This window comes from Pipistrellus hanaki, assembly GCF_964339955.1.
Source record: "Pipistrellus hanaki genome assembly, chromosome: 2".
In the NCBI taxonomy this organism is placed as follows: domain Eukaryota; kingdom Metazoa; phylum Chordata; class Mammalia; order Chiroptera; family Vespertilionidae; genus Pipistrellus; species Pipistrellus hanaki.
The window spans coordinates 150,320,594-150,328,416 of NC_140504.1; the positions used below are offsets into that span (position 1 = coordinate 150,320,594).

The following is a 7,823-nucleotide window of genomic DNA, read 5'->3' on the forward strand; positions in this document are numbered from 1 at the left end:
TTAACTGCGTTCAGATATGTAACTCAGACCTTAACTGGTTCATTTATGGTCACAGGGTACCTAACAGTGTCCAATCATGAACCCAGGCCAGATAATCTCATCACAAGGTTGTAATCTCAAGGCTATATCATTGGGGTCACTTCTGCAAGTAGTGAGGGCAAGTTGAGTGCATATTTGGGGCAGGGAGGAGGTGGGAAGCCTCCAATTGCCCAGGTCCAGCTCTAAGGTGTACTGGCAGTCACAACTTCTTGATGATCTCTTCCAGCATGTAAACACAGATGTTAATGTACACACACACAAAATAGAAACTCTAAGAAAGAATCAGAAGGAAATGCTAGAAATGCTTTTGATGAATTTTATCAGAGGACTTGAAACAACCAATGATAGAAGCCGATAGCATTAAAATAAGTCAATAGATCTAAAATACAACCTTCCAAAACTCAATCAAGAAGAATTAAAAAATCTCAACAGGCCAATAACTAAGGAGGAAATTGAAGCAGTTATCCAAAAACTTCCAGCAAACAAAATCCTGGGGCCAGATGGATTCACTGGGGAGTTTTACCAAACATTCAAAATATAACTAAAACCTGTCCTTCTCAGACTATTCCAAAAAATTCAAGAGGAAGGAACACTTCCAAGCTCTTTCTATGAAGCCAGCATTGCCCTAATCCCAAAACCAGATAAAGAAAATACAAATAAAGAGAATTGCAAGCCAATATCCTTGAGGAACATAAATGCTAAAATCCTCAACAAAATTCTAGAAATCAGATCCTGTATTACATTAGAAAGATCATACACCTTGACCAAGTGGGATTTATTCCAGGGATACAAAGCTGGCAGAATATCACCAAATCAATAAATGTGATACATCACAGAAACAGATTGAGAGACAAAAATCACATAATCATATCAATTGGTGCAGAAAAAGAAAACATTTGACAAAATCCAACACTCGTTACTGATAAAAACTCTCAGGAAAGTGGGAATAAAGGGCTCATACCTCAAGATAATAAAAGCCTTATATGACAAACCTACAGCCAACATCATACTCAATGGGCAAAAACAAACCATTTCCCCTAATAACAGGAACAAGACAGGAATGCCCACTATCACCACTCCTGTTTGACATAGTTCTGGAAGTGCTAACTATAGCAATCAGACAAGAAGAAATAAAAGGCACCCACATTGAAAAAAAAAGAAGTAAAATTGTTATTATTTGCAGATGACATGATAGTATACATAGAAAACTCTATAGACTCCATTGAAAAACTACTAGAACTAATAAATAAATTTGTTAATGTAGCAGGATACAAAATCAATCCCCAGAAATCTATGGCGTTTTTATATACCTATAATGAACTCAGAAAGAGAAACTAAAATAAAAAATTCCATTTACCACTGCAACAACAAAAATTAAGATACCTAGGAATAAATTTAACCAAGGAGGTAAAGCATCTGTGCTTAGAAAATTACAGGACACTGTAAAAAGAGAGAGAAATACATAAACAAATGGATGAATATACCATGTTCATGAATTGGTAGAATCAACATCGCTAAAATGTCCATACTACCCAAAGCAGTACATAGATTTAATGCAATCCTCATTAAAATATCAATGGCAGGCTCTATGCTCCTCCTGTTCGTCAGACAGCCTCTCCTCCCACGCGATGCCAGCAGCCACAACCCTGAGACAGGATGGTGAAGGTCGGAGTGAACGGATTTGGCCACATTGGGCGCCTGGTCACCAGGGCTGCTGTGGAATCTGGCAAAGTGCAAGTTGTCGCCATCAGTGACCCCTTCATTGACCTCAACTACATGGTCTACATGTTCCAGTATGATTCTACTCATGGCAAGTTCAAAGGCACCGTCAAGGCTGAGAACAGGAAGCTTATCATCAATGGAAAGTCCATCACCGTCTTCTAGGAGTGAGATCCCGCCAACATCAAATGGGGTGATGCTGGTGCTGAGTATGTTGTGGAGTCCACCAGGGTCTTCACTACCATGGAGAAGGCTGAGGCTCATTTGAAGGGCGGAGCCAAGAAGGTCATCATCTCTGCCCCGTCTGCAGATGCCCCCATGTTTGTGATGGGTGTGAACCATGAGAAGTATGACAACTCCCTCAAGATTGTCAGCAATGCCTCCTGCAACACCAACTGCTTGCCCCCCCCCCCCCCCCCCCCCCCCCCCCCCCCGCCAAGGTTAACCATGACAACTTTGACATCATGGAGACACTCATGACCGCAGTCCATGCCTTTACTGCCACCCAGAAGACCATGGGTGGCCCCTCTGCGAAGCTGTGGCGTGATGGCTGAGGGCTGCCCAGAACATCATCCCTGCTTCTACTGGTGCTGCCAAGGCTGTGGGCAAGGTCATCCCTGAGCTGAATGGGAAGCTCACTGGCATGGCCTTTTGTGTCCCCACCCCCAACGTGCCTGTTGTGGATCTGACCTGCCTCCTGCAGAAAACTGCCAAATTCCATGATATCAGGAAGGTGGTGAAGCAGGCAGCAAAGGGCCCTCTCAAGGGCATCCTGGGCTACACTGAGGACCAGGTTGTTTCCTGTGACTTTAACAGTGACACCCACTCCTCCACCTTTGATGCTGGGGCTGGCATTGCCCTCAATGACCACTTTGTCAAGCTTGTTTCCTGGTATGACAATGAATTTGGCTACAGCAACAGAGTGGTGGACCTCATGGTCTACATGGCCTCCAAGGAGTAAGAGCCCCCTGGACCACCAGCCCCAGGAAGAGGAAGAGAGGCCCTCTGCTGCTGGGGAGTCCTTGCCCCAGATCAGTCCCCCAACACACTGAGAACCTCCTGACCACCGTTTCCATCCCAGACCCCCTGAAGAAGGGGAGGGGCATAGGGAGCCCTACTTTGTCTTTCGTGCACCATCAATAAAGTTCACTGTACCCAGCCCAAAACAAAAAATAAATAAAAATAAAATATCAATGGCATACTTCAAAGATGTAGAACAAACTCTCCAAAAATTCATCTGAAATAAAAAAAGAAAAACCCTGTACAACTGCAGCAATCTTGAGAAAGAAGAACAAAGTTGGAGCGACCGCAATACCAGATATCAAGCTATATTACAAAGTCACTGTTCTCAAACTGCCTGGAACTGGCAAAAGAACAGATATATAGACCAATGGAATAGGAGAGAGCACCCCAAAATTGAACTGAGCCTTTATGCTCAATTAGTATTTCACAAAGGAGGCAAGAGCATACAATGGAGACAAGACAATCTTTCCAATAAATGGTGCTGGGAAAATTGGACAGATACATACAAAAAAAAAAATGAAACTAGACCATCAACTTACACCAAACACAAAAATAAACTTAAAAATGGATAAAGGACTTAGAGAAACCATAAAAATCCTAGAAGAAGCTATAGGCAGCAAAATAGCAGACATTTGTTATAGCAATATCTTTATCAATATAGCATCTAGGGCGATGGAAACTAGGGAGAAAAATAAATAAATGGGACTACATCAAAATAAAAAGCTCTGCACAGCAAAAGAAACCATCAACAAAACAAGAAATCCCACATCATGGGAGAACATATTTGCCAATTGTATCTCCTATAAGGGTTTAATCTCCAACATTTAAAGGGAACTCATACAACTTAACAAAAGAAAGACAATCAAAAAAAAAAAAAAAAAAAAAAAAAAGGGAAACAGGACCTAAATAGACGCTTCAAAAGAGGACATACAGAGCCAAGAGCCAAGAGGCCTATAAAAACATGCTCAAAGTCACTAATCATCTGAGAGATTCAAATCAAAACAACAATGAGGTACCATCTCACACATGACAGAATAGCTATCATCAACCAGTCAACAAACTACAAGTGCTGGTGAGAATGCAGAGAAAAAGGAACCCTCCTTCACTGCTGGTGGGAATGAAGACTGGTGCAGCCACTATGGAGAATAGTATGGCATTTCCTCAAAAACTAAAAATGGAACTGCCATTTGACTAGGTAATACCACTTCTGAGGTTGGAGACAGGTCGAGAACAGCTAGCGAACAGCTAGCAGGGTTGACTAAGACCATTGGAAAACTCAGATATTTACATTATGATTCATAACAGTAGTAAAATTATAGTTATAAAGTAGCAATAAAAATATTTCAACATGAGGAACTGTATTAAAGGGTTGCAGCATTAGAAAGGTTGAGAATCGCTGCTTTAGGCTTTTCACCTAACAATGTTGTAATAATTCTAAACTTGAGAAGCATAGTAAGTAGATTAGGTATGCTATTATAATTACACTAGAGGCCTGGTGCACAAAATTCATGCACGGTGGTGGGGGGTTTCCCTCAGCCCAGCCTGCACCCTCACCAATCTGAAACCCCTTAAGGAATGCCCATCCTCCTGTTTACACCCAATCCCCAGTGGGATCAGCCTTAAAGGGGGGATTGATCATCCCTCTTACAATCCAGGACTGCTGGCTCACACCCAACTGTCCTCCCCTGCATGTCTGGTCTCCCCCAACTAATCTCCCCTGCAGGCCTTACCCCCCCACCCTCCCCAACTGCCCTTCCCTGCAGGCTTGGTCCTACCCAACTGTCCTCCCTGAAGGCCTGGTCTCCCTCAATTGCTGGCCTGATCACTCATAACTTTTCACAACTGCCTTCCCTTGTAGGCCATCTTGTGGTGGCCTTCTTGTGTCCACATGGAGGCAGCCATCTTTTACCACATGGGGGTGGCCATCTCGTGTCTTGGTATGATGGTCAATTTTATTAGGTAGGATAGTTCACCTTATATTTTATTATTACTATGCATTAGTTTCAGAAAATGTGAAAAGAAAAAAAAAGAGGACCATATGTATCAATCAGTGAGTACTTTTGGATTTGAAAGATTCATAATAAAGCAGAAGAAAAAGTAAACTACACTATGTCTCAAGTGCTTGGCAGTTTTTGAAACATATATTTTGTTGATTTCAGAGAGGAAGGGAGAGCAAGAAAGAGATAGAAACATCAATGATGAGAGGGAATTATTTATCAATTGCCTCCTGCACATCCCCCACTGAGGATGGAGACCTGACCTGGAATCAAACTGTGACCTCCTGGTTCGTAGGTTGATGGTATGTTTTTATGAAAAGTACTAGACTCAATAAATAGTTTTTAACTTCTTTATCTTTATTGGAACACACAAAAAGAATACCTGTGATAAGAAAGAGAAAAAAACAAAAACATTTCTCATCAAATTAAAGAGCACTGGATTATTTTAGCAAAATTCACAATAAAGATTATTACCATCTCTATTCTCATTATATATTGAACTAAAAACACTGGAACACTGAACAAAGGCCCAGTGCATGAAATTCATGCATGGAGGGGGGGTCCCTCAGCCCAGCCTGCCAGAGATTGGGGGACTAAACTGGCTGTCAGACATTCCTCTCACAATCAGGGACCACTGGCTCCTAACTGTTCACCTGCCTACTTGCCTGATCAACCCCAACTGCCCCTCCAAGGACCTTATCGCCCCTTACTCCCCTCTCAGCCTAGTTGCCTTCAACTGCCCCCCTGCTGGCCTGGTCACCCCCAACTGCCCCCCTCTCCCAGCCTGGTTGCCCCACGCAGCCTGCTCTTTGGTCATTACTGTTACTGTGACAGTGTCCTGGACAATTTGCATATTTCTCTATTACACACACACACACACACACACACACACACACACACACACATACACACACAATGAAGCACTTTAAAGAAATAGAAAGATTTTAGGGTAAAAAGGATCTTTATTTTAAATATGTTTTTATTGATTTTAGAGAGAGATAAAGTGAGAGGGAAGAGATAGAAACATTGGTGAGCGAGAAACATCAAATATCAGCCAGCTGTCTCTTGTACACTCAGTACTGAGGATGGAGCCCATAACCCGGTGCATGGGATGACACTGGCCTGGTAGAAAGGATCTTAAAGACCAGTTTAATCAGCCATTCTTCCACTCTACAGCTTTGCTTGCAGAATACTCAATCAAAATAAAACCCAATTTGTTCATAATTACTCTACCCCTAAATTGTTAAATGTGGACACTGGATAAATCAAATACTTTAGGTTCAAATTATAAAGCATAGTGAACTGGAATCACCTCTCAATCTACATCATATATACAATTGATCATTTCTGATAACAAGAAGTTAAAGTTTGCTGTCAAATATCATCTACTTCCATCTTTCATATACAAAACAAGGTTCATTTTAGTCTCAGTCCAGAACTTTACATCAGTCTCTCTTTACCTACTTTTTGTTATTAACAAGCTATTAATCGTATTTTTCAAGGCACCTTTTACATTTTAATGTTCACTATCACTTCTGCTTTCTACTGCAAATTAGAAAAAATTGTAAGCAGAATACCATTACAAGTTTCCATAAAGTTCTTTATTCTGGCACTGATTTAAAAGTCTGATTCTGAGCTCCAGTCTGTTTGAAGCTAAAGCATTAATCTGGACGTTTTCAGCCAAATTAGCTCAATTCCAGTGATTTATTAGTCACTTCAACTTAACATTTAATCAGTTTAAGGAGCTGGCCCACTTGCCCCATGTGTTGGGATTAAGTCTAGATTCAGGGAAGTTTAACTCACACCACTGCAGAGGGATGCAACTGGTCTGTGCTTATGCTGATAAAAATATATCTCTTTTTTTGGCACAGACAATCTGAGATAATTGCTCCAGCAAGGCTTCTCAGTGTTTTCCTGTCAATTCAGTTCTATCCTGGCTTTGGCTGATGTTAATCCCCCAATGTCCTGTTGCATCTTCGTTTTGATGCCTGTTTATGACCCCCCACCTCTCAGCTTCTTTGGGGAGTCTTTGTGTCAGAGAAGTTATGTAAATCCCCGCTGTGGATATATTCAGTTATATGTTTGGTTTATTCCTTTTCCAAGGCATCCACTCTTAATATTTTTTCACTTAAAAAATACTAATTTATTTTGTTTAATCCCTATTTTCTATGTAATCTAGTTTAAATTAGATTTCTCTCGCTGACAATGTGGTTAGTACCGGCTAAAAAACTCTGAGTAGAAATAACAAAGGTGATGCTTGGGTTTCTGCAATGACCACCCCCTGCATGTTCCTCCTGTTCTCTTTTCCCAGCTGCAGCAACCGGGGAGACATTAGTGATAGGGCAGGGTCATCACACCTCTGAGTCACCACTTGGAAAGGAGTTGCCATCCAGAACAGTGGGAATAAGCCAGTCAGAGAAAGAAAAGTGTCATATGATCTCACTCATGTGTGGAATTTAATGAACAAAGTAAACTGATAAACAAAATAGATCTGGAGACACAGAGGCATAAAACAGATTGACAAATCTCAGAGGGAAGGCAGGGGTGGATGGAGTGGAGGGAGTGGAGGAAGGAGGTGGGATGCTGGAGAGAGATTAACCAAATAATTTATATGCATAACTCATGCACACAGACAATAGTGTGGTGAAGGTCTTGGGAGGTGGGGGTTGGGGTGGAAGAGGTCAATGGGGAAATAAAAGGCGCCATCTGTAATACTTCCCACAATAAAGATAAATTAAAAAAAAAAAAAGAACAGTGAGATACACAACTGATTTGGGATATAAGACAAATTAACCTCTGGTGTGTTAAATCATTAGATTTTTAAATTAACTTCTTACTATATCAAAACCCAGTATATCGTGTCTAAGAAAACTATTTTTAATACATTTAAAACACCTACTTTTGTCCAGCCAGCATGGCTCAGTAATTGAGCATTGATCTATGGTCCAGGAGATCATAATTTGATTATTGGTCTGGGCACATGTGTGGGTTATGGGCTTGATCCCCAGTGTGTGGAATGAAGGAGGCAGCCCATCAATGATTCTC

The 7,823-nt window shown here is 41.3% G+C and overlaps 1 pseudogene across 1 annotated transcript; it reads left to right on the forward strand.

Annotated features, from left to right (window-relative positions):
- Positions 1-1,641: 1,641 nt before the first annotated feature.
- On the forward strand, positions 1,642-2,914 carry LOC311616438 (glyceraldehyde-3-phosphate dehydrogenase-like; annotated as a pseudogene). Its single transcript has one exon. The product of its transcript is annotated as a glyceraldehyde-3-phosphate dehydrogenase-like (transcript).
- Positions 2,915-7,823: the final 4,909 nt, after the last annotated feature.